Source organism: Pezoporus flaviventris, unplaced genomic scaffold, assembly GCF_033815535.1.
Source record: "Pezoporus flaviventris isolate CSIRO_AGI_PZ_B2104156 unplaced genomic scaffold, CSIRO_AGI_Pfla_v1 ptg000193l, whole genome shotgun sequence".
Lineage (NCBI taxonomy): Eukaryota > Metazoa > Chordata > Aves > Psittaciformes > Psittacidae > Pezoporus > Pezoporus flaviventris.
Genome location: NW_026892741.1, coordinates 1,106,155 through 1,132,511, shown reverse-complemented (window position 1 = coordinate 1,132,511; position 26,357 = coordinate 1,106,155).

Below are 26,357 nucleotides of genomic sequence, written 5' to 3'. Positions count from 1 at the left end.
GCAGTGCTGTGTTTTGACTTTTGGCCTGGGAATGGAGCACCAATGTTTTTAGTTACTGCTCAAATGTTTGGTCTGGCCAAGGACTTTCTGGGCCTCATGCTCTGCCAGGGAGGAGGGGAAGCTGGGAGGAAGCAGAGACAGGACACCTGACCCAAACTAGGCAAAGAGGTATTCCATACCACAGCACGTCATGCCCAGGAAGTAACGGAGAGTTACCCAGAAGGGCTAGGACTGTGGGGTAGGGCTAGGTATCGGGTTGTGCTTGGTCAGGCTGGGGAGGCGAGTTATCGGTTGGCTGGTGCTGAGGTGTTGTATTCTCTTCCCTCGTTATTTCCTTTATCATTATTATCATTGGTGGTAGCAGTAGTGATTTGTGTTATACCTTAGTAACTAAACTGTTCTTTTCTCAGCCCGTGGGACTTGCAGTCTTTTGATTTTCCTCCCCGTCCCTGAGGGAGCAGGGGGAGGGCAAGAAGGGGGGGAGTGAGTGAACGAGCTGTGTGGCTGGGTTTAAATTGTGACACTGATGTAAGCAAAACTTTGTGGGATGAGGCCTGTGTCTGGTGTGCCATGACAGACAGATATAGGCTCTTCAGGACGGATAGGCAGGGCAGGTGCGGCATGGGTGGTGCTGTATATAAGGGAGGTGTTGGATGACATGGCACTTGCAGTTGGTGATGACATAGTTGAGATGAAGGGGAAAATAATAAAGTGGATATTATTGTGGGAGTCTACTGTATTAGCCACCCAGTCAGGATGACACCACCGTTTAATTATTCCATAAGGAATTAAGTGATATCTCTAGATAAGCAGTCCTTATCCTTATGGGTGATTTTAAATTCCCAGATGTCAGCTGGGAATATCATACAGTGGACACAAACAGGTCCACGAAATTCCTGAAGTATGTTGAAGATAACTTCTTGGTGCAGGTACTAAGGGAGCTGACTAGGTGTCCTGTGTTCAGCTATAGTAGTCATTTTTCTCCTTCTTGGTAGCTGGTGCGCTACCGTGTTTTTGAATTTCAGCCTGGGAACAACACAGATGTTTTAGTTGCTGCTAAGTAATGTTTACTCCAATCAAGGACTATTTTCAGTCTCATTCTCTGCCAGGGAGGAAGGGAAGCCAGGAGGAAGCAGAGACAGGACACCTGACCCGAAGTAGACAAAGGAGTACTCTATGCCACAGCACACCATGACCAGTATATAAACTGGAGACAGTTATCCAGAAGGCCCATATTGCTGCTTGGGTTGGGATGTGTATCAGTCGGTGGGTGGTGAGCAATTCTATTCTCTCCATTTGTTATTTCCCTTACCATTGTTATTATTGGTGGTAGCAGTACTGGCTTTGTATTATACCTTAGTTACTGGATTGTTCTTATCTCAACCCATGGGAGTTGCATTCTTTCGATTCTCCTCCCCATCCCTCCAGGAGTGTGGGGAGGAAGAAGGGGGGAGTGAGGGAGCGGCTGTATGGTTCTGAGTTACCAGCTGGGCTCTAAGATACAGCAATTGTAAAGTTGGGGTGTTTTTTTACACTTTTCTTTTTTCTCCTCAGGAGGTCAACCTAGGAAGGAGACATTCCCTTACACCCTCTGCTCCCCCACCAGGATATTTACAGCAGAATTTGAGGGTTCTAAAAGTTTTGGATAGCCTTTGAATACTCTTGAGACTTGCCTTCTGCTTGTCCTGGCGATCAGTATGTTGGCACACATATAGCGTGCGTTTTGCCCACGGCCATACCACCCTGAGAATGCCCTATTTCGCCTGATCTTGAAAGTTAAGCAGCGTCACATATGGGTCTGGTCTAGGGTTAGATGATGATATATGTCGTGGTTTAAACCCAGTCAGGTAACTCGTTCGCTCACTTCCAGTGAGTGGTGCCGAGCTGACAACAATCGAGGTCCGTGTCCGTCTCCCTCGCCCCCCCCCCCCGCACCGGGGCTCTCCCCTTCCCCGCTCCCGGAGGAACGGGGAGGAGGATCGAGAGAGTGCAACTCCTATGGGTTGAGACAAGAACAGTCCAGCAACAAATCACCACCGCTACTATCAGCTAAAACAATGATAAGGGAAAATAACAAGGGAAGAGAATACGATACCACCGGCCAAGAAAACGAGTTCCACCCGGAAGCCCGTGTCCTTCCGGGTAACTCCCAGTTACCCCCCACCCCGGGCATGACGTGCTGTGGTATGGAATACCTCCCCGGCTAGCCCGGGTCAGGCGCCCCGTCTCTGCTTCCTCACAGCTTCCCCTCCTCCCTGGCAGAGCATGAGCCTCACAGAGTCCTTGGTCAGGGTAAACATCACTTAGCAACAACCGAAAACATCGGCTTCACCAACACTGTTCTCAAATTAGAAGTCAAAACACAGCACTGCACCAGTTAACACAAAGGAAAAAACATGACTGCTACTGCTGAACCCAGGACATTATCCACCCCTTATTCCATACCATTCACGTCGTGCTCAGATCCCACATTTTCAATACACCATCGCTCTCCCACATATATACATCCATATACATACAGGCCAAGAGGAAAAAATCATTTTCTTAGTGCATGGACCAATCCCTATAATGCTGCCGAGTCCATTCGGTCCATGATGTTCCAAGTTCATTCTCTGTTGGGATGATGGCTGGAGGGAAGTCAGGGCCAGTCGCTGGTGACCTGGAGACATCTAGTTGATGGGCTATAAAAGCATTACACAGCAGGCAACAGCATACAATTGAGTTCACTGGCTGTTTTCCCCTAAAATCAAATCCCCTTGAGGTATACATCGGACTTCCCCATCTTCCCGCATTACCCACCAAGTATATCCAGGTCCCTGAGCAAAAGCAATCCCACGAGTGGGTTTGCCTTTACCTGATGCAGGAATAACCCAGACTGTCTTCCCCAGCAAATTCTTCATATGCACCACGGGAACTTTGTCCCCCTCTACAATATGTAAAAGTTCTGACTGGGCTGGGCCGGCCCTGTTGGCAGATCCTCTGGTGTTGACCAACCAGGTGGCCTTTGGTAAGTGTGTATCCCAATGCTTGAAAGTTCCCCCACCCATCGCTCTCAGTGTAGTTTTTAACAGCCCATTGTACCGTTCGATTTTCCCAGAGGCTGGTGCATGGTAGGGGATGTGATATACCCACTCAATGCCATGCTCTTTGGCCCAAATATCTATAAGGTTATTCCGGAAATGAGTCCCATTGTCTGACTCAATTCTCTCTGGGGTGCCGTGTCGCCACAAAATCTGTTTCTCAAGGCCCAGGATGGTGTTCCGGGCAGTGGCATGGGGCACAGCATATGTTTCCAGCCACCCGGTGGTTGCTTCCACCATGGTAAGCACATGGCGCTTGCCTTGGCGGGTTGGTGGCAGTGTGATATCGTCAATCTGCCAGGCCTCCCCATATTTATACTTCAACCATCGTCCTCCATACCAAAGAGGCTTTAACCGCTTGGCTTGTTTAATTGCAGCACATGTTTCACACTCATGAATAACCTGGGCAATAGTGTCCATTGTTAAGTCCACCCCTCGGTCACGGGCCCATCTATATGTTGCATCTCTGCCCTGATGGCGTGAAGTGTCATGGGCCCACCGGGCCAAAAATAATTCACCTTTATGTTGCCAATCTAAGTCCATCTGAGCCACTTCAATCTTAGCCGCTTTATCCACCTGTTGGTTGTTCTGGTGTTCCTCAGTGGCCCGACTCTTGGGTACATGGGCATCTACATGACGTACCTTCACCACCAGGTTCTGCACCCTGGCAGCAATATCTTTCCACAGTGCAGCAGCCCAGATGGGTTTACCTCTGCATTGCCAGTTGCTCTGCTTCCCTTGCTTCAACCACCCCCACAGGGCATTTGCCACCATCCATGAGTCAGTATAGAGATAAAGTACTGGCCACTTTTCTCGTTCAGCAATGTCCAGGGCCAGCTGGATGGCTTTCACCTCGGCAAATTGACTCGATTCACCCTCTCCTTCAGCAGTTTCTGCAACTTGTCGTCCAGGACTCCATACAGCTGCCTTCCATCTCCGATGCTTTCCCACAATACGGCACGAGCCATCAGTAAACAAGGCATACTGCTTTTCACTTTCTGAGAGTTTATTATATGGTGGGGCCTCTTCAGCGCGCACCACCTCCTCCTCTGGTGACATTCTGAAATCTTTGCCCTCTGGCCAGTCCATGATGACTTCTAGAATGCCTGGACGACTGGGATTTCCTATTCGAGTTCGTTGTGTAATTAGTGCAGCCCATTTACTCCATGTAGCATCAGTTGCATGATGTGTAGAGGAGACCCTGCCTTTGAACATCCAGCCCAGCACGGGCAGCCGGGGTGCCAGGAGGAGCTGTGCTTCAGTGCCAATCACTTCCGAAGCAGCTCGAACCCCTTCATAGGCTGCCAGTATCTCTTTCTCAGTTGGGGTATAGCTGGCCTCAGATCCTTTGTATCCCCGACTCCAAAAGCCGAGGGGTCGACCTCGAGTCTCTCCTGGAGCTTTCTGCCAGAGGCTCCAGGTAGGACCGTTCTCCCCAGCTGCAGTGTACAGTACATTTTTTACATCTGGCCCGGTCCGGACTGGTCCAAGGGCTACTGCATGAACTATCTCGCGTTTAATTTGTTCAAAGGCTTGTTGCTGCTCAGGGCCCCATTTAAAATCATTCTTCTTCCGGGTCACATGATAGAGAGGGCTTACAATCGAACTGTAATTTGGGATGTGCATTCTCCAGAACCCCACTGCACCCAAGAAAGCTTGCGTTTCTTTCTTATTAGTTGGTGGAGACATTGCTGTTATCTTGTTGATCACATCTGTGGGGATCTGTCTATGTCCATCTTGCCATTTTATTCCCAAAAATTGAATCTCCTGTGCAGGTCCCTTGACCTTACTCCGTTTTATGGCAAAATCGGCTTTCAGCAGGATTTGGATTATTTTCCTCCCTTTCTCAAAGACTTCTTCCGCTGTATCGCCCCACACAATAATGTCATCAATGTATTGCAGGTGTTCTGGAGCTTGCCCCTGTTCCAGTGCAGTCTGGATCAGTCCATGGCAAATGGTAGGGCTGTGTTTCCACCCCTGGGGCAGTCGGTTCCAAGTGAACTGGACACCCCTCCAAGTAAAAGCAAACTGTGGCCTGCACTCTGCTGCCAAAGGAATTGAGAAAAATGCATTGGCAATATCACTCGTGGCATACCACTTGGCTGCCTTTGACTCTAGTTCATACTGAAGTTCTAGCATGTCCGGTACGGCAGCACTCAATGGTGGTGTGACTTCATTCAGGCCACGATAGTCTACTGTTAGTCTCCATTCTCCATTAGACTTTCGCACTGGCCATATGGGGCTATTAAAGTGCGAGCGGGTCCTGCTGATCACCCCCTGACTCTCCAGTCTACGGATCAGCTGATGGATGGGAATCAGGGAGTCTCGGTTGGTGCGATATTGCCGCCGGTGCACTGTTGTGGTCGCAATTGGCACTTGTTGTTCTTCAACTTTCAGCAACCCCACAGCAGAGGGATCTTCTGAGAGACCAGGCAAGGTGGACAGCTGCTCAATTTCCTCAGTCTCCAAAGCAGCAATACCAAAAGCCCACCGGTACCTTTTTGGGTCTTTGAAGTACCCTCTCTTGAGGTAGTCTATGATGAGAATGCATGGAGCCTCTGGACCAGTCACAATAGGGTGCTTTTGCCATTCCCTCCCAGTCAGGCTGATTTCAGCCTCCAGCACAGTCAACTCTTGGGATCCTCCTGTTACTCCAGAAATATAGATGGGTTCCACCCCTTGACAGCTTGATGGCATCAGGGTACACTGTGCACCGGTATCTACTAGAGCCTTATACTTCTGTGGGACTGATGTGCCAGGCCATCTGATCCACACAGTCCCGTAAATCCGATTGTCCCCTACCTCCACCTGGCTGGAGGCAGGGCCCCTCTAATGGTCGTCACAGCATTGGACACTTAAGTCGTGTTGAAAGGGATTATTCTTCATTATCACAGGAGCTGGAGTAAAATCAGCTCTTCCATTCCATCTGGGAAACTGCTCACCAGAGACTGAAGCCGTAGCTCTCATGGGACGATCAGTCTTGGCCCTTGCTCCCCTCTTCAGTTTACTCACCCGTTCCTCCAAAGCTGAAGTAGGTTTTCCATCCCACTTTGTCATGTCTTCTCCGTGATCCAGCAGGTAAAACCATAGGGTACCCCGTGGTGTATACCTTCTGTATCTCCTCTCTTGAACAATAGGACGCCTTTTGTTAATAGCTGAGATGTGTTTTGGTACACGTGAGGAGCTGGATAAATCAGATAGATCGTCCCTCAATTTTTCGATGTCCTGGGACAGTTTTTTCACAGCTGAGATGATGGAAGGGGTGAGATTGTCTTCGAACTCTCGGAGTTTATGAACCATTTCATCCACTGTTAGTGGTCCTATGTCATTCCAGGTCACTGTTGCCAATGAATGGGCATATGATGACGGTGCATTCTGTGTAAGTTTTCCCCACATGGGTCGTGTACATTCAACTTCATCTGGATCTATAGGTGTATCCCCGTTATTCGGCTTGATGTGATAGAGCATCTCTACGATGGCCGATTCCCTCAGAGACTGGATGCCTTTGTCTATAGTAGTCCACTTGGCCGAACGACTCGTAACATAGTCCTTGTACGGAAACCTTTCTTTCACAGCTGCCAAGAGCCTCCTCCAAAGGCTGAGGGACTTTTTCTCTCTTGCAATTGCTTTGTCAATTCCCCCTTCTCTAGCAAGTGATCCCAGCTGCTTGGCTTCTGTACCTTCTAGTTCGTGACCATCGGCCCCATTGTCCCAGCATCGGAGTAACCAGGTGATGATGTGCTCCCCTGGTTGACGGGTAAAATCTTTTCGCATATTCCGCAGCTCGGTTGAGGTCCGAGGTCGAGAAGTTACCTCTTCTTCTTCTTCTTCATCATGTGATGATGACTCCTGATCAGATTCTGGACCGGGTGGTGAATTCATTGGTTCTTCATCTCGCTTCACCCTTTTTGCCTCCTTTTTGCTTGTTCTCTTGCGTACAGGGGCAACTGATATTTGTACGAATTGGTCCTCTGGTTTGGCTGCAGTGATTATCACTGTGGTTTGAGTAGCGACTGTACTTGTTGCTGGGGGTGGTGTAGCTACTGTGCTTGGAGCTGGGGTAACCGCGCTGTCTGTTGCAGTTGAAGTTTGAGCAGCTGCTGTACTTGCCACTGGGGTAGCTGCGCAGTTCATTGCAGCCAAAGTTTGAGTAGTGACTGTCACTTTGCCCTCAAATCCGCCGACATTCTTTTCCTTTTGAAGGTGCTGGATAGTGTTGAACAAGGCCCTGGAAGCATAGGCCAAGCCCCAGCACGTTGCCGTGATTTGTCCATCTCTGGTATGGCCAGAATGACCACACACCTCACATAAGTGTTTTACTAATTCTTCTGGATTTTGCAGTTGTTCGGTAGTGAAATTCCAAAATACTGGAGGGGCCCACTGACCTAGATACTTGCCCATACTATCCCACACACCCTGCCACTCATGGCTGTCCAGCCTCAGGGAAAATCTCTCGGTCCTCCTACATCGTCGTTTGACCCCAGACAAGACCCAAACCTGAATCTGCTTAACTCTTGAAATCAGTAGTGGGCAAAACACACTCTGTATGCGTGTTAGCATGGTGATTCCCATCACCATCAGCAAACAAGTCTCAACAGCATTAAAAGGCCATTCAAAAAATTCAAAACTCTCAAATGTAAATGGTCTGGGGGGGACGACTAGGAGGGTAAAAGGATGTCTCCTTCACAGGTTGAGCACCTGAGAAGGAGAAAAAAGATGTGTAATTGCTAAGCACCTCCATCATATACCTCCCAAAGTATAAAGGTGGTGACCACACTAGGAACATAAGCCAGATCAGTTTCATGATCAATGATTCTATTGGATTACAAGTCATTACCATAAAGTACAATGGGATAAAAACCTTAGCCCAAGCCCCACACTTGAAAAACACTAATACAGCAAATACCGGATGGACGTAAGATACGATATACTGAAACTGTGAGATCAAGAGGAAAAACCTTGAGAGCCAATAAATCAGCATTGTGACGAGTGACTATCAATCCAGTCAGATCTGTTCTTATCTCAACCCCTCGTGCCCCACGTTGGGCGCCAAAAAGAACTGTCGTGGTTTAAACCCAGTCAGGTAACTCGTTCGCTCACTCCCAGTGAGTGGTGCCGAGCTGACAACAATCGAGGTCCGTGTCCGTCTCCCCCGCCCCCTCCCCCCGCACCGGGGCTCTCCCCTTCCCCGCTCCCGGAGGAACGGGGAGGAGGATCGAGAGAGTGCAACTCCTACGGGTTGAGACAAGAACAGTCCAGCAACAAATCACCACCGCTACTATCAGCTAAAACAATGATAAGGGAAAATAACAAGGGAAGAGAATACGATACCACCGGCCAAGGAAACGAGTTCCACCCGGAAGCCCGTGTCCTTCCGGGTAACTCCCAGTTACCCCCCACCCCGGGCATGACGTGCTGTGGTATGGAATACCTCCCCGGCTAGCCCGGGTCAGGCGCCCCGTCTCTGCTTCCTCACAGCTTCCCCTCCTCCCTGGCAGAGCATGAGCCTCACAGAGTCCTTGGTCAGGGTAAACATCACTTAGCAGCAACCGAAAACATCGGCTTCACCAACACTGTTCTCAAATTAGAAGTCAAAACACAGCACTGCACCAGTTAACACAAAGGAAAAAAAACATGACTGCTACTGCTGAACCCAGGACATATAGGAGGGCCCCCAAGAGATTTTAGTATCACAGAATAGTTAGGGTTGTAAGGACTTTAAAATCATCAAGTTCAAACCCCCTTACCATGAGCAGGGACGCCTCACAATAAACCATGTCATACAAAGCTCTGTCCAACCTTACCTTGAACAATGCCAGGGATGGAGCATTCACAACTTCCCTACTCAACGCATTCCAGTGCCTCACCACCCTTACAGTAAAGAACTTCCTCCTTATATGCAGTCTAAACTTCACCTGTTTAAGTTTTAACCCATTACGTCTTCTCCTGTCACTACAGTCCCTAATGAAGAGTCCCACCCCAGCATCCCTATAGGCCCCCTTCAGATACTGGAAGGCTGCTCTGAGGTCTCCAGGCAGCCTTCTCTTCTCCAGGCTGAACAGCCCCAACTTTCTCAGCCTGTCTTCATTCGGGAGGTGCTCCAGCACCCTGATCATCTCTGTAGTCCTCCTCTGGACTTGTTCCAAAAGTTCCATGTCTTTTTTATGTTGAGGACACCAGCTTAGCTCCTCCTAACGTGTGTCTCCGCATTGCTACACAAGCGGTCCTTATATGGCCACTAGGCATACACACATATTCATGAGGCTACATATGGATTACATCATTTTCCAGAAAGTTCCTTGCATGCGTACAGAATTGTGGTGGTGGTCTCTGAGGGTCGTTTACTTCTTCCAACAATCTTCATCACTTCTGGCAGCCTTTAAAGCACACACAGTAGATGCTCATACCAGTTTAATTGGTTCGTTAGCACCAGAGACATAATAATCCTCCTATCTTCCTACTTATCAGTTAGTTTAACTGCTCCCATCCTGGACACCTGAGGTTCCCAGATACTCCTTATCCCTGTGTTCTGTTCTTCTAGACTGTTTTTCTTAAAACTATGTCAACTATAACGATTTATCTTGTGAGAATTCTCAGTACGTTCTCTAACTGTACTCTATTTTTTTTCTATGTAACATTCACCTCAGTACTTTTCCATTGCTACTGTTACAAAGCCATCAAACTTAACATTACTTAAACTAATTCTGAAGGTTTATATATTCCATTTTGTGATTTTTGTGCCCCCCTTGTCTCAATTGCTTCCTCCTTTTCTTATTATTTACCCCCTTTGCATTGAAAAAGTCTTTCACCACACACCATTAAAGAAGCAGATGGTATTCCTTCTACATTCCTTTACATCTCTCTCAGTGAATGCTTGGGGAACTGTACAATGGTTCTGAAACAGGAGTTTTCCCTGAGTGAACCCTTTTCTTCCATGCCATCTCTTTTACTAACACTATACTACATAACTTAGACATAGAACTTCATAGAATCATAGAATAATGGAATCATAGAATCAACTAGGTTGTAAAAGAACTTTAAGATCAGAACAAGAACAGAAAAGGAAGGCATTAATCCAGGAAGCTGGGAACTTGCAACAAAAAAAAAACACCAAAAAAAAAAAGGAGGAAGAGGACAATTAAAAGCAAGGGGCTTCCTCAAAAATCTGACAGCCCTACCCAGAACCGCTTCACAGCTCTACAGGGAGCTAACAAGGAAACACTCACCACACCAAAGGAACAACCAGTTGCCACATCAGTAAAGAGGATAACTACTAGTGCATCCAGGAAAAAATGGCGGGTCATAGTAGGTGACTCTACTTTGAAAGGTACAGAGGCACCCATCTGTTGGCCTGACCTGATCTGAAGGGAGGTGTGTTGCCTACCAGGGACTTGGATCAGGGATGTTGCTGAAAGGCTGCCTGGTCTAGTAAGTCCTAATGACTATTATCTACTTCTAGTGGCCTGTTTGGATCTCTTCATCAGGGACTGTAGCAATGGAACAAGGGGCAATGGATTCAAACTAAAACAAGGGAAGTTCAGGTTAGATATAAGGAAGAATTTCTTTACTGTGAGGGTAGTAAGGCACTGGAACAGGTAGCCCAAAGAAGAGGTAAATGCTCCATCCCTGGCAGTGTTCAAGGCCAGGCTGGACAGAGCCAGAGTCTTGGGCAACATGGTCTAGGGTGAGGTGCCCCTGCCCATGTCAGGGGGGTTGGAACTAGATGATCTTAAGGTCCTTTCCAACCCTAACTGTTCTATGATACTATGATTCTATCATCAAGTCTAACCATTACCCCAGGACTGCCAAGACCACCACTAAAACATATCACTGAGGACCTCATCTACACAGTTTTTGAACACTTCCAGGGACAGTGATTCCAGCACTTTCCTGGGCAGCTTGTTCCAATAGCTGATCATCCTCTCTGTGAAGAGATTTTTCCTAATACCCAATCTAAACCTCCCCTCGAGCAGCTTGAGGCTGTTACCTCTTGTCCTATCACTTGTTATTTGGGAGAAGAGACTGACCCCCACCTCACTACAAAGTCCTTTCAGGTATTTGTAGAGTGATAAGGTCCCTCCTGAGCCTTCTCCAGACTAAACAACCCCTGTTCCCTCAGCCATGCCTCATAAGACTTGTTCTCCAGACCCTTCACCAGCTTTGTTGCACTTCTCTGGACACACTCCAGCACCTCTATGTCTTTCTTGTAGTGAGGGGCCCAGAGCTTAAGACAGGATACTAGGTGTGGCCTCACCAGTGTCAAGTACAGGAGGATGATCACTTCCCTGGCCCTGCTGGCTACTCCATTTCTGATACAGGCAAGGATGCCATTGGCCTTCTTGGCTGCCTGGGAACACTGCTGGCTCATGTTCAGACAGCCGTCAATCAGCAACCCCAAGTCCTTTTCTGCCATACAGCTTTGCAGCCACTCTTCCCCAAGCCTGGAGCATTGCATGGGGTTGTTGTGGCCCAAATGCAGGACCCAGCACTTTGCCTTGTTGAACTTCATACCATTAGCCACAGCCCATTGATCCAGCCTGCCCAGATATCTCTGCAGAGCCTTCCTATCCTTCAGCTGATCAACACTCACAGCCAACTAGGTGTTGATAGGGGGCCTGAATTAATAACCGAATGTTAAACCTATGTTATTCTTCTGATTATCTTCAATCTCTTTAGTTAACAATAAGTATTTGTCTAAAAGTGCAGCTGGTGTTTAATGTAAACTTGTGTAAGAAACAAAAGAACATCAGATAAGGGGAACTGGTGGTCAAAGTTTCTACTTGCAACACCATACACCTGAGACTGGAACTATGGTTTGAACCGAAGCCAGGGGACTAGTAAGTATGCGTACAAGACGAAGGTGAAAAGCTCAAGAGTGAAGAAGACTCGTTTACTTCATCTCGAGACCCCTGCCCATGACCACCGGGAGGCACTGCGCAGGTGTGAAGGTGTCGGAGAGAGCGACGGGAATCAAGAGAACGACTCAATATGAGTTATGCTTCTTGTTCATTTTATACAAATCCTTAACCCCTTATATACTATTTCTTACATGCACTTACAGTGATTTGGCATATTATGATTGGATACATGTCCTGAAGACCCTTAGTGACTAACATATAATTGGTTAAACACAGGTGTGAGAACTCAACCTCGAAAGCTTACCAACAGTCCACAGTTCTCATTAACTCGGTGAATTCCAGCCTCTTATCTTGCTTGCTTAAGCTTCTTCGGGCCTCTCATGGCCTTGCTGTATCTTTCAGGATTATTCAGAGTTTATGTACCAATTATGCATTCTCCCGTGAGAACACTGTCTCCACATGAAGGAAGCTTTAGCTCATTATAATATGAAGCAGGAAAAAGATATGAATATGTATAGGAGTGTTGTGTAACCTATCGCATATGTAACACTTTAGAGAATAAATGTAGAGGGAAAACGACGCTGGGGTGCACATGCCTTTGGAGGAACTATCCCCCATGCCCCTCATCTGGATAAAGCATACCTACTTTACAACTTTAACTAGTTGTGGAGTCAATCCGAGTATCAGTGTCATCCACAAATTTAGTGAGGGTGCACTTGATCCCCTCATCCAGATCATCAATGAAGTTATTAAACAACACTGGCCCTAATACCTAGCCCTGAGGGACACCAGTTGTGACTGGTTGCCAACTAGATGTGATGCCATTTACCACTACACTTTGAGCTATGACATGCAGCCATTTTTCAACCCAGCAAAGAATCCACCTATCCAGGCCATGACAGGTCAGTTTCTCCAGGAGAATGCTGTGCCAGACAGTGTCAAATGCTTCATTAAGGACCAAATGAGGTTGCACAACACCCCATACATATTCATGTTCTATCCCCGCTTCGTATTATAATGAGCTAAGAAGTCCTTTGCGCCTGCGCAGTGCCTCCTAGTGGTCATGAGCGAGGGTCTCAAGATGAAGTAAATGAGTCTTCCTCGAGCCTGAACTTTTCACCTCTAGTCGTTACGCATGCTCCCTGGAGTCTTGGTCATTGTCCAAAGTGCAGAGCCAATTTCAGCCGGCCATTTCAGCCGGCCTTGGCATCCAAAGGACTGGAATCATGTCACGGTCCCTACTTCTTAACAATAGCTATGTCCTTATATCTAGTTCTAGCATACACAGAGGTGTCCAAAGGATGGGAATCAAGACACAGTTCCTACTTCTTGACAATAGCCATGTCCTTATATCTTGTCCTAGCATTATCATGAATGAGCAATGATATTGTTAAGCAAGCGTCCTGATCTACCTCCTTGTAAATTGCAAGTACAATAAGCATGAGCAAGCAGTAGCATTGTTAAGTAAGCGGTTTGACCTATCCCCTTGTACATTGCAAGTACGATAAGCATGAGCAAGCAGTAACATTGTTAAGTAAGCGGTTCAACCCTAATCCCCCCTGTACATTTGTTAACCCTTTGCATCAGCTACAGGTTGAGCAGAGAAGAGATTCAGAGCAACCCTGCAGAGAAGGACTTCGGAGTGTTGGCTTATGAGAAAATGAACATGAGCTGGCAGTGTACACTTGCAGCCCAGAAAGCCAACCATATCCTGGGCTGCATCAAAAGAAGTGTGACCAGCAGGTCGAAGGAGGTGATCCTGCCCCTCTACTCTGCTTTTGTGAGACCTCACTTGGAGTACTGTGTACAGTTCTGGTGTCCCCAACATAAGGACATGGAACTGTTGGAACAAGTCCAGAGGAGGGCCAAGAGGATGATCAGGGGACTGGAGCACCTCCTGTATGAAGACAGGCTGAGAAAGTTGGGGCTGTTCAGCCTGGAGAAGAGAAGGCTCTGTGCAGACCTCATAGCAGCTTTCCAGTATCTGAAGGGGGTGCTACATAGGATGCTGGAGAGGGACTATTCATTAGTGACTGTAGTGACAGGACAAGGGGTAATGGGTTAAAACTTAAACAGGTGAAGTTTAGATTGGATATAAGGAAGATAGATTAGATATAATGATAACTTTATTATGAGGGTAGTGAGGGACGGGAATGGTTTGCCCAAGGAAGTTGTGAATGCTCCATCTCTGGCGGTGTTCAAGGTCAGGTTGGATGGAGTCTTGGGTGACATGGTCTAGGGTGAGGCATCCCTGCCCATGTCAGGGGGGTTGGAACTAGGTGATCTTACGGTCCTTTCCATCCCTAACTATTCTATGATTCTATGGTCAAGCAAGACCTACCCTTCCTGAACCCATACTGGCTGGGCCTGATCCCTGTGTTTTCCCACATGTGCATTATTATCTCACTTGTGGTCATCTGCTCCATAACCTTCCCTGTCATTGAGGTCTGGCTGACAGGCCTGTATTTTCCGGTGTCATCCTTCCTGCTCTTTTTGTAAAGAGGCATCACATTGGCCAACCTCCAATCCCCTGGGACCTGCCCACTAGACCAGGACTGCTGATAGATGATGGAGAGTAGCTTAGCAAACTCCTCTGACAGCTCCTTCAGCACTCTTGGGTGGAACCCATCTGGCCCCATAGACTTATGTATATCTAAATGGAGCAGAAGGTCACTAACCATTTTTTCCTGGATTACAGGGACTTCAATCAGCTCCCCATCTCTGCCATCCAACTCAGGGGACTGAGTACCCTGAGGATGGCTGGTGTGACTATTAAACACTGAGGCAAAGGTAGCATTAGGTACCTCAGCCTTTTCCTCTTTCTCAGTCACTAGGTTTCCCCTAGTATCCAATAAAGGATGGAGGTTCTCCTTGTCCCTCCTTTTATTCCTAATATATTTTAAAAAGTACTTTTTCTTTTATGGCAGTTGCCAGATTTTGTTCTATCTGTGCCTTTGCCTTTCTCACTACATAACCTAACAACATCCTTGTACTTCTCATGGGGGCACAGTCACTTCATCCACAGGTGATAGACTCTTTTTTTTTCCCTGAATTCCAGCAATCTCCCTCTTCAGCCAGGCTGGTTTTCTTCCCCGACAGTTTGATTTTCAGCACATAGGAATTGCCTGCTCCTGTGTCTGAAGTTTTTTATTCTTGAAGAGTGTCCAGCCTTCCTGGACCCCTTTGTACTTCAGTAATGTTTCCCAAGGAATTCTGCCAACCAGCATTCTAAACAGGCTAAAGTCAGCCCTCCGGAAGTCTAAGGTGGAGGTTTTGCTGACCTTCCTGACTTCACCAAGGACTGAAAATTCAATCGTTTTGTGATCGCTCTGCCCAAGATGGCCTTCAGTCATCATATCACCCACAAGTTCTCCTCTCCAGCCAGAACAGAAAATCTAGCTGGGCATCTCCCCTAGTTGTCTCACTAACCAGCTGGGTTAGGAAGTTATCTTCCACACCCTTCAAGAACCTCCTGGATTGTTTCTTCTCTGCTGTGTTGTACTTCCAGCAGACATCTGGTAGGTTGAGGTCCCTCACAAGAACAAGGGTAAGCAATAGTGAAACTTCTCCCAGTTGTTTGCAGAGCACTTCATCTGTAGCTTCATCCTGGCTAGGCATTCTATAACAGACTCATACCAGAATATCTGCTTGGTTGGCCTTCCCCCTGATCTTCACTCACAAACATTCAGCCTTCTCACTCACAACACTGAGTTCAAGACAGTTGGTGCACTCCCTGACATACAATGAAACCCCACCACCTCTTTCCTTGTCTATCCCTTCTGAAGAGCCTGTAGCCATCTATTGTAGCGCTCCAGTCACGCAAATTGTTCCACCACATTTCTGTGATGTCAACTTTGTAATGATTTCCCTGCTGTACAATGGCTGCCAACTCCTCCTGTTTGTTGCCCATGCTTGCATTGGCATAGATGCATTTAAGTTACCCTGTGGAATTCACCTCCAAGAGTGGCATGCTACTCTATGGCTCATTTCTAGTGAGACTGGTGTTATTCCCTTCCCCCTTTGAACCTAGTTTAAAGCCCTCTCTATAAGCCCTGCTAGCTTGCAGCAATGATGATTAAATGGATATGAAAACTAAACAACTAGCAAAAGAAATTCAAAGAGAGCAACAGACCTGAGCTGGTTTCAATCCACGGATTCCTTCCCAGCAACTGGGGATGCCCAGCTTTGCAGCAGTGAGCATATTTCTCTCAGTTGTTCTCAGGCTAAAGTCAAAAACACAGCACTGTGCCAGCTACTAAGAAGGAGAAAAATGACTGTAACAGCTGAACCCCAGACAGTATTATAGAGACTTGTAATGGGAATCACATTGGTATTGTGATAGAGCTGTGTATTGCAATTGCTGGGTTTTGCTAAGCAAATATATGTATTGTGTTTTCAGTATATTTTGTATCACTCTGCTAAATCAGAAAACCCATGTAACACTAACTTCAAATGAGTAAATTTTATATTAAACATTACACCCTCCACACATTGAATATCTAAAAGAACCTGGTCAGAGAGTATTGACTCTGGCACAGGTGAAACAGTAAGCAAATGGTTTTAGCCCTCAAAGACCATGAATATTTTCAAGCACAGAAGATTAACAGGCAGGACAGTGGTGATTAAAGGGCTGGTGGGTATGTTAGCTCTTAGAATCTGGCCTGTAGGCAAATAAAAGAGAAAAACCAGAAAACACAAAGACTGATGATTAAGAAAGCCAATAGAATTTTGCATCTCTGCAAGTGTCTTATTGTCAAGGGGTTATGAGGACCACAAGGCCCCTTAAATCCAAACTGCTTTTCTGAACATTGTGGGTCAGTGAATGTCTCCCACTACAGTAGAAAATGAAACCCTGAAAGGGCCATGCAGGTTACTGCAGCCCCATGCACAGACTGTCAAATACAATGAGGATGAAGATGTTTCCGAGGTTAGGCTGCCTGCCCAAGTCCTGAGGGGGCATTTGAAACCCCAGCTTTAATCCCATTGTCAAATGTAGCAGGGGTGGTGGGGCAGGCTGCAGACTGTCCTATGGCTTCCATGGAGTGTGTTAGGCAGTAGGACTAGCTGATCCAGGGGTTCAGAGCTAAGCATTCTATAGAAGAACACAGATTTGTGAATTTAGATCAGGTATCATGACATGAAGCTTAAAAACATTTGCTTGAGATGTAGATCTGTTGTGGTTTAAGACCAGACGGTAACTCAGAACCACGCAGCTGCTCGTTTACTCCCCCCTTTTTCTTCCTACCCGCTCCTGGAGGGATGGGGAGGAGAACTGAAAGAATGTAACTCCCAAGGGTTGAGATAAGAAAAGTCCAATTACTGAGGTACAATGCAAAACTACTACTCCTACCACCAATAATAGTAATGATAAGGGGAATAACAAGGGAAGAGAATACAATTGCTCACCACCCGCCAAACAATACCCAGCCTAAACCGAGCAGCGATCTGGGCCTTCCAGGTAACTCCCCCCAGTTTATTTACTGGGCATGGCATGCTGTGGTATGGAATACTCCTTTGGCTAGTTTGGGTCAGGTGTCCTGTCTCTGCTTCCTCCCACTTTCCCCTCCTCCCTGGCAGAGCATGAGACTCAGAAAGTCCTTGGTCGGACAGAACATTACTGAGCAACAATTAAAGGCATGATCATCCTTGACCTTTGTTCTCTTCAATTCACGCACCCGTTCCTCCAGAACTGAGGTAGGTTTTCCATCCCACTTTCTCATGTCTTCTCCATGATCCCCCAGGTAAAACCATATGGTGACCCATGGCATGTACCTCCTATATCTTCTCTCTCAAGCAGTAGGGATCCTTTTGTTAAGAGCTGAGACATGGCTTGGTACACATGGGGAGCTGGATAGATTGAATAGATCATCTCTCAATTGTTTGAAGTCCTGGGACAGTTTTTCCATGGCTGAAATGATGGAAGGGGTGAGATTGTCTTGGAACTCTTAGAGTTGACGAATCAATTCATCCACTGTTGGTGGTGCTATGTCATGCAAGGTCACTGATGCCAGTGAGTGGGTGGCTGACAATTTCTGCAATTGGGTCATGTACATTTGACTTCATCTGGATCTACAGATGCATTCCCAGCATCCAGGCTATGATAGATCATCTCTAGAATGGCTGATTCCCTCAGGGACTAGATGCCTTTCTCTATTGTGGTTCAGTTGGCTGAACAACTCATAACATCATCCTTGTATGGAAACCTATCCTTCACAGCTGCCGAGAAACGCCTCCAAAGGCTGAGGGACTGTTTCTCTTTTGCAATCACTTGGTCAATTCCCCCTTCCCTAGCAAGTGATCCCAGCTGCTTAGCTTCCCTACCTTCTAGTTCATGACTGTCAGCCCCATTGTCCCAGCATCCGAACAATCAGGTGATGATGTGCTCCCCTGGATGATGGGTGAAATCTTTTCGCATATTCTGTAGCTCAGTTAAGGTCTGGGGTTGAGAAGTCCTCTCTTCTTCTTTCTCTTATTCAGGTAATAGTAACTCTTGTTCAGATGCTGTCCCATGTAGTAAGTGCATTGGTTCTTCATATTTCTTCACTGTACGGGTTACTCTTGTGCCTCTTGTTTGCTTTTCCCCTTGCGTACAGGGTCAACCGATATTGGAACAAATTGGTCCTTTGGTTTAGCTGCAGTGACTATCACTGTGGTTGGAGTGGCTGCAGTGTCTGCCATTAGGGTTGGAGTAGCTGCACTGTCTGTTGTCAGGGTTGGCGCAGCCGCTGTGCTTGGGGGTTGAGTAGCACCAGCAGCTGCATTGTCTGTTGCTGTCGGGGTTTGAGTAGCTGCTGTACTTGTCGCTGGGATTGGTGTAGTTGCTGTATTTGGATTTGGAGTAGCTGTGTTGTCTGTTGCTTTGCCCTCAGATCCAGAAACATTTTTTTCCCTTAGAAGGTGCTGGATAGTGTTGAACAGGGCTCTGTAAGCATAGGCCAAGCCCCAGCACATTGCCATGATTTGTTCCTCTCTGATATAACCAGGATGACAACACACCTCATTTAAGTGTTTTACTAGTTTTTTTTCTGGATTTTGCAGTTGTTCAGTGGTGAAGTTCCAAAGCACTGGAGGGGCCCACTGGCCTAGATAATTGCCCATACTATCCCACACACCCTGCCATGCGTGGCTGTCCAGCCTCGGGGAAAATCTCTTGGTCCTCCTATATTGTCGTCTATCCCTAGACCGGACCCAAACCCAAACCTGCTTAACTTTTGAGATCAGATTAAATGGTCATGGGTAAAACACACTCTATATGTGTAGCAACATGCTGATTCCCATCACAATCAGCAGGCAGGTCTCAAGGGTACACAAAGGCCATTCAAAACCTTCAGAACTCTCAAATGATGCTGTAAATAGTCTGGTGGGGGAGATGGGGGTGTAACTGAATGTCTCCTTCATAGGTTGGCCAACCGAGGAGGAAAAAGAAGATGTGTAATTGCTAAACAATTCCATTATATACCTCCCAAAGTATAGAGGTGATGACCACACTGGGAAGACAAGCCAGAGTAGTTTCATGATCAATGATTCTATTGTATTACAAGTCATTACCATGAAGTGCAGCGAAACAAGAACCTTAGCCCAGGCCCCCCAGCCAACAAACACTAAAACAGCAAATACGAGCTGTAAGTAAGGTACGACATGCTGAATCTGTGAGATCAGAAGCAACAACTTTGAGAGCCGATAAATCAGCATTGCGACAAGTGACTATTAATCCAAAACAATGAATGCTTATCACAAATATGATTAGACACACTCCGGTCAGATCTGTTGTTATCTCAACCCTTTTGGACCCACGTTGTGCACCACAAAGAACTGTCATGGTTTAAGGCCAGCCAGTAACTCAGAAACACGCAGCTGCTTGCTCACTCCCCCCTTTTTCCTCCCCCCGCTAATGGAGGGATAGGGAGGAAAAATGAAAGAATGTAAGTTCCAGGGGTTGAGATAAGAACAGTCCAGTAACTAAGGAACAATATGAAACTGCTACTGCTACCACCAATAATAATGATAAGGGGAATAACAAGGGGAGAGAATCCAATTGCTCACCACCTGCCAACCGATAACTAGCCCGACCTGAGCAGCTATCTGGGCCTTCTGGCTAACTCCCCCCAGTTTATATACTGGGCATGACATGCTGTGGTATGGAATTCGCCTTTGGCTAGTTTGGGTCAGGTGTCCTGTCTCTGCTTCCTCCCAGCTTCCCCTCCTCCCTGGCAAAGCATGAGACTGAGAAAGTTCTTGGTCAGAGTAAATATTACTTAGCAATAATTATCAGTGTTGTTCCCAGGCTGAAGGTCAAAAACACAGCACTGCACCAGCTACTAAGGAGGAGAAAAATGACTGCTACAGCTGAACCCTGGAGAAGATCAAATTTTTTATTTTTTACACCAACTGATTGAACCTGGTGCTCAGGTCCATCCTGAAGCTGTCAGCATGCACAACTCTGTATTCTATTAATTTAAATAATATGAGAGCTGCAACATTTTTAGACTCCATCAGTACTCTCCTGAAGAGAACTGTGTTTTGATTAGACTTTCCACCTGAATGTCGTTATTGTCAATCCATTGGGGGTTGGGTGTGCAAAACCCCGCAGTCTATCCCCCATTGCAAAATTATAGACAGAAAGCAGCCCTATTTAATCAATCAATGTAACAGTGATAATAATTTCTGTTTTTCTGTGAGTCTTAGAGCACTTAAAAGCAGAGGGGGATTTGACAGATGCAGAATTTTTAAGTAAGTGGAGCAAAAGAGCTGCATGACAAATTGGGGTGGACTGTGCACAGGAAAATCACGCTGAGTGACATCCCCTTGTTTGAGGATCTGCTACATGTCAATATATGCATCATCCTCCTAACTTAGGAGAAAAATGTTTGGGTTTTTTTTAAGCCAAGCAACACTCATAGATATTGCAAGACCCCTTTCCTCCTTTTCTATGATGTACACACACAGACCCTAGCCTATACTGGACTCTGGTTATGTCATCCCAGGTGCAGGACTTTGCACTTGTCTTTGTTAAACTTCATATTTTTCTTGCTAGCACACTCTTCCAGCCTGTACAGGTCTCTCTGTAAGATGTCTCTCCATTCTCGCATGTCAGAGTGACATTAATTGGCATTGCAAACAGAATATTCCCAAGGATGAATATCATCTACCGCATCCATTTTTAAAATGGGTAAAAACAAACCCCAAAACCCCCAAAACAAAACAAAAAAACAAAGTGGGAAAATCGGAAAATCCCACATGATGTTTTTTGCTGGTATAGACTTAATTTCCTTCATAGGAGATAGTACAGTGCTATATTTTTGATTTGTGCTGAAAACAGTGTTATTAATACAGGGATGGTTTAGTTATTGCTGAGCAGTGCTTACACAGCATCAAGGCCTTTTCTGCTTCTCACACATCACCAGTGAGTAGGCTGGGGGTGCACAAAAAGTTGGGAGGGGACAAAGCTGGGACAGCTGACCCCAGCTGACCAAAGGGATATTCCATATGACGTCATGCACAGCAATATAAAGCTGGAGGACAAAGAAAGAAGGAATTCTGTCTTCCCAAGTAACCATTACGCATGATGGAGCCCTGATTTCCTGAAGAAAGCTAAACATCTGCCCGCTGATGGGAATTACTAAATGCATTCCTTGCTTTCCGTTGCTTGTGCACACAGCTTTTGCTTTACCTATTAAACTGTCTTTATCTCAACCCACAGTTTTCTCACTTTTACTCTTCTGATTCTCTCCTCCATCCTGCTGGGGGAAGTGAGCAGGTGTCTGTGTGGTGATTAGTTACTGGGTAGGGTTAAACCATGACAGTCATTTATGGCCCTTTGTGGGGCTCAAAGGGTTTGAGATAACTACAGATTTGATTGGAATGTGCTAGTTTGAATTTATAGCTGTTATTGCTGTTTAGCTATGTCCTGGGTTCAGAAGTAGCAGTCATTTTTCTCCTTCTTAGTAGCTGGTGCAGTGCTGCGGTTTTGACTTTCAGCCTGGGAACAGAGCTGATAACACCAATGTTTTTAGTTGCTGCTTAGTAATGTTTAGTCTGACCAAGGACTTTGTGAGTCTCATGCTCTGCCAAGGAGAAGGGGATGCCGGGAGGAAGCAGAGACAGGGCACCTGACCCAAACGAGCCAAAGAGGTATTCCATACCACAGCATGTCATGCCCAGTATATAAACTGGGGGCAGTTACCTGGAAGGGCTAGATCACTGCTCAGGGTCCAGCTGGGTATTGGTCGGCGGGTGGTGAGCAGTTGTATTCTCTTCGCTTGTTATTTCCCTTATAATTATTATTATTGGTGGTAGCAGTAGTGGTTTACGTTATACCTTAGTTACTGGACTGTTCTTATCTCAACCCATGGGAGTTACATTCTTTTGATTCTCCTCCCCATCCCTCAAGGAGTGGGGGGAGGAAGGTGGGGGGGGGAGTGAGCAAGGGCTGCGTGTCTGAATTGACAGGCTGGGCTTAAACCATGACAATCTATTAACTGGCAGGCTCCCGTGCCTGTCAAGGGGCTCACTTGCCTTAAAGTACATTAAAGTCTAGTGCTTGTTATTGGCTGCCTTTTGATTTTGCTGCTTGCTGTAGTGCTTATCATCTTGCTCTGCTGTGCCTGAGAACATTTTGATAACAGCGATTGTCCTGGTTTCAGCTGGGATAGAATGAATTTTCTTCCAAGTAGCTGATATAGTGTTGTGTTTTGGCTGGTACATCTCAAAGTGTCTGTGACTGTGGCTATGTCGGTGCCACAGCAGGTATACTTCTGAAGGGATTGTGGCCCAAGGATAAGTCCACACTGGTGAAGGTACACCTCGAAGCATCTATGGCTGTGTGTGAGGTCATGCTGGAGTACCTCAGAGAGTGTGGCCATGGATAAGCCCATGACAGAACAGGTACACCCCTGGAGGGACTTCAGCCATGGGTAAGGCCATCACAGTATCACAGTATGCTAGAGATTGGAAGGGACCTCGAAAGATCATCTAGTCCAATCCCCCTGCCGGAGCAGGAACACCTAGATAATGTTACACAGGAATGTGTCCAGGCGGGTTTTGAATGTCTCCAGGGAAGGAGACTCCACAACCTCCCTGGGCAGCCTGTTCCAGTGTTCCGTCAACCTCACTGAGAAGAAGTTTCTTCTCAAGTTTAAGTGGAACCTCTTGTGTTCCACTTTGTACCCATTACCCCTTGTCCTATCATTGTTTGCCACTGAGTAGAGCCTGGCTCCGTCCTCGTGACACTCCCCCTTTATATATTTGTAGACACTTATAAGGTCACCCCTCAGTCTCCTCTTCTCCAAACTATAGAGACCCAGCTCCCTGAGTCTTTCCTCATAAGGGAGATGCTCCACTCCCTTAATCATCTTAGTTGCCCTGCACTGGACTCTCTCCAGCAGCTCCCTGTCCTTCTTGAACTGAGGGGCCCAGAACTGGACACAATATTCCAGATGGGGTCTCACCAGGGCAGAGTAGAGGGGAAGGAGGACCTCTCTTGACCTACTAACCACCCCCCTTCTAATACACCCCAGGATGCCATTGGCCTTCTTAGCCACAAGGGCACAGTGTTGGCTCATGGTCATCCTGTCGTCCACTAGGACCCCCAGGTCCCTCTCCCCTACACTGCTCTCTAACAGGTCGTTTCCCAACCTATACTGGAACCTGGGGTTGTTCCTGCCCAGATGCAGGACTCTACACTTTCCCTTGTTATATTTCATCAAGTTATTCCCTGCCCAACTCTCCAGCCTGTCCAGGTCTCTCTGGATGGCAGCACAGCCTTCTGGCATGTCAGCCACTCCTCCCAGCTTAGTGTCATCAGCAAGCTTGCTGATAGTACACTCAATTCCCTCATCTAAATCTTGATGAATATATTAAATAATACCAGTCCCAGTACTGACCCTTGAGGCACTCCACTAGTTACAGGCCTCCAACAAGACTCAGCCCCATAGACTACAACTCTCTGGCTTCTCTCCTTCAGCCAGTTCGCAGTCCACCTCACTACCTGATCATCCAGTCCACACTTCCTCAATTTAGCCGTGAGGATGTTGTGGGAGACTGTGTCAAATGCTTTGCTGAAGTCAAGGTAGACCACATCCACCGCTCTGCCATCATCCATCCACCGTGTTATTTCCTCATAAAAGGCTAAGAGATTGGTCAAACATGATTTCCCCCTGGTGAAGCCATGTTGACTGCCCCTCATAACCCTCTTATCCTTGATATGCCTTAAGATGGTACCAAGGATAAGGTGTTCCATCACTTTCCCAGGGATGGAGGTGAGGCTGACCGGTCTATAGCTACCCGGGTCCTCCTTCTTGCCCTTTTTGAAGACTGGAGTGACATTTGCTTTCCTCCAGTCCTCAGGCACCTCTCCCGTTTCCCAAGACTTGGTAAAGATGATGGAGAGTGGTCTAGCAATGACTTCCGCCAGTTCCCTCAGCACCCGCGGGTGCATCCCATCTGGACCCATGGATTTATGGATGTCCAGATTGCTCAACTGGTCTCTAACCCAATCCTCATCGACTAAGGCAAACCGCTCCGTTGACCTGACTTCATCTAAGGTCTATGGGGTACAGGGCTCTTCAGGACTGCCCGCAGCAGAGTAGACAGAGACAAAGAAGGCATTCAGTAACTCTGCTATCTCTGTATCTTCTGTCACCAGGGCACCCATCCCGTTCATCAGTGGGCCTACATTGCCTCTGGTGTTAGTTTTGTCTGCCATGTATTTGAAAAAGCTCTTTTTGCTGTCCTTGACCCTTCTCGCCAGGTTTAGTTCTAAGGAGGCCTTAGTCCTCCTAGCTGCCTTCCTACATCCTCTAGCAGCAGCCTTGTTAGAACAGGTTTACTTCTGAAGGGACTGTGGCTGTGGGCAGGCTACACTGGAGCAGGTGTATTTCTGAAGGCATTGTGGCCCATGGATAAGTCCATACTGGAACAGGTGCACCTCAAAGAGACTGTGGCTGTGGATAGGTCTATGCTGCAGCAGGTATACCCCTGAAGAGGCTGGTTCATACATAAGGCTCCACTTGGAAGAGGTGCACCCCTAAGGGTCTGTGGTCTCAGGATAAGTCCAAGCCAGAGCAGGGGCAAGGGGAGGAGTTCATTGAAATGTTAAACCCTGTGGTCTGGACCAAAGGGACCGGGAGTGGAGATTGTAATAGAAATTACTTTAGAGTGCTGTAACCCATGATTTGAATTGCATGTTACTATAGCAGGAACCACCTGAACCAACAGAGGACAAACCTTAAAAGAGGCAGTGTAAGTGCAGCAGTGACCAGACCTGAGCTGTCTTTGGTGCCAAATGATTCCACACAACACACCACATCTTCTGCTCTGAGTGACCACCATAACATAATCCCTTTTCTTGAAGTGGATGATTATGTTTGTGTCGGGATGTGTTGTAAATGAATGCAATGGATTTTTATAGGGATAGTCCAAATACTCAGGGAAAGATATGTGTGTATCTTATATCTATATCTTAAAAGACAGGAAAGATGATGGTGTATTGGAAAGTGTGGGACTTGGCATGACGCTAATGCTATAGAAACATGGCTGGATACTGTCCTGGTTTTGGCTGGGATACTTAATTTTCTTCCTAGCAGCTAGTACAGTGCTCAAGGACCTGGGTGTACTTGGTGGGTAACGCAGAAGGTTGTTAAGTCTGGTATGTACCTCAAGGAGATATGATTTTGGGCGAAAATAGTCGATTAATTAAACTGTATAAGGCTATATAATAATGAATATTATCCCTTCTGTGGCAGCTATATGCCCATCACTTCACTGAGTACTTCATAGCACCTGTCTCGGTTGTTCGAGATCTGAGGATCTGAACAAGACTCCCTTTTGATCACCACATTATCAAAGAATGAACATTGAGAAAACTGGACATATGGAGCACTTATGGAACCAGAACTGGCCTCAACATGTGTTGTGGTTTAAGTCCAGCAGGCAACCCAGAACCACGCAGCCCATTCGCTCACTCCCCCAGCTTCCTCCACCCACTCCCAGAGGAATGGAGAGGAAAATAGAAAGAATGCAACTCCCATGGGTTGAGATAAGAACAGTCCAGTAACTAAGGTATAACACAAACCAGTACTGCTACCACCAATAATAATAATGATAAGGGAAACAACAAGGGAAGAGAACACAGCCACTCACTACCTGCCATCCGATACCCAGCCTGACTCGAGCAGTGATCTAGCCGTTCCGGGAAACTGACCCCAGTATATATACTGGTGTCCTGGGGTTAGCAGTAGCAGTAATTTTTTCTCCTTCTTAGTAGCTGGTGCAGCGCTGTGTTTTTTACTTTTGGACTGGGAACAGAGCTGATAACATTGATGTTTAGTCTGGCCAAGGACTTTGTGAGCCTCATGCTCTGCCAGGGAGGAAGGGAAGCGGGGAGAAAGCATAGACAGGACACCTGACCCAAACTAGGCAA